The following is a 1,637-nucleotide window of genomic DNA, read 5'->3' as shown; positions in this document are numbered from 1 at the left end:
GTGCCATCAAATTTGTTCCAACTCATAGTGTCAACAGAACGAAACACTGTCCAGTCCTGCACCAATCTTACAATTGTTAAGTTTGAGCCCATTGTTGCCAATACCGTATCAATCCGTCTTATTGGGAATCTTGCTCTTTTTCCTTGACTCTCCACTTTACCATGCATGATGTCCTGCTCACGGACTGGTTCTACCTGATAGTATGTTCAAAGTACAAGAAGTTTCGCCATCCTGTCTTCTAAGGATCATTCTGACTATACTTCTTCCCACAGATTTGTGTGTTTTTCTGGCAGTTCATAGTACTTTCAATATTCATCACTAACATCATAATTCAAATGCATGGATTCTTCTATAATCATCCTTATTTATTGTTCAACTTCCACATGCATATGAGGCTATCAAAAGACTTGGTTCAGGCACACCTTAGTCCTGAAACTGATAACTTTTCTTCTTAACTCTTTAAAGAGGTCTTTGCCGCAGATTTTGCCTGATACTATATGTTGTTTGATTTCTTAACTGCTGCTTTTATGTGTGTTGATTGTGGATCCCAGAAAAATGAAATCTTTGACAACTTCAATCTTTATTCCACTACCATGATGTTATTATTAGTCCAGTTACGAGGACTTTTGTTTTTCTTACATTGAAGGTTTTAGACTTTTATCTTCATCGGTATTTTAAACCCTCATCACTTTCAGTAAACAAGGTTGCCTTTGCATAGTGGATAAAGCACAAGTAAACATCTTTCTGGTACTCTCCACTTTTAGCCAAGATCCATCTGACATCAGCAAAAATATCCTTAGTTTTGAATCCAGCTTGAATTTCTGGCAGTTTGCTTGTCAATGTACTATTGCATTCATTTTTTAATTATCTTAAGCAAAATTTTACTTGCATGTAATATTAATTATATTGTCTGATGATTTCAGCATTCTGTTAGGTCATCTCTCTTTGGAATGGGCACAAATATGGATGTCTTCCCATTGGTTGGCCAGGTAGCTGTCTTCAAAATTTCTTGGCATAGATGAGTGTCTCCAGTACTGCATTAGTTTGTTGAAAGATTTCTATTTGTATTCCGTCAATTCCTGGACCCTTGTTTTTTGCCAATGACTTCAGTGCAGCTTGGACTTCTTCCTTCTGTATCATTGGTTCTTGATCATACGCTACCTCTTGAAAGTGTTGAACATTGACCAATACTTTTGGTACAGTGACTCTGTGTATTTTTTTCCATCTTCTTTTGGTGCTTTCTGCATCACTGAATATTTTGCCATAGAATCTTTCAATATTGCAAGACAAGGCTTGACTTTTTCCTTCAGTTCTTTCAGCTTGAGAAATGCTAAGCATTTTCTTCTCTTTTGGCTTTCTAACTGTAGGTTTTGCACATTTCATTGTAATACTTGACGGTCTTCTCAAGCTGACCTTTGAAAATTTCTGTTTGGCTCTTTCACGTCCTCATTTCTTCCATTCCCTTAAGCTCCTTTACATTCAAGAGCAAGTTTCAGAGTTTCTTCTGACATTCATTTTGGTATGTTCTTTCTTTCCTGTGTTTTTAAAAACTTTTTGCTTTCTTCCTGTATGATGTTCATGATGTCATCCCACAACTCTTCTTGTCTCTTGTCATTAGTGTCTAACGCATCAAATCA

Source organism: Chrysochloris asiatica, unplaced genomic scaffold (genome assembly GCF_000296735.1).
Source record: "Chrysochloris asiatica unplaced genomic scaffold, ChrAsi1.0 scaffold00060, whole genome shotgun sequence".
In the NCBI taxonomy this organism is placed as follows: Eukaryota; Metazoa; Chordata; class Mammalia; order Afrosoricida; family Chrysochloridae; genus Chrysochloris; species Chrysochloris asiatica.
Note: the sequence above shows the minus strand (reverse complement) of the source record.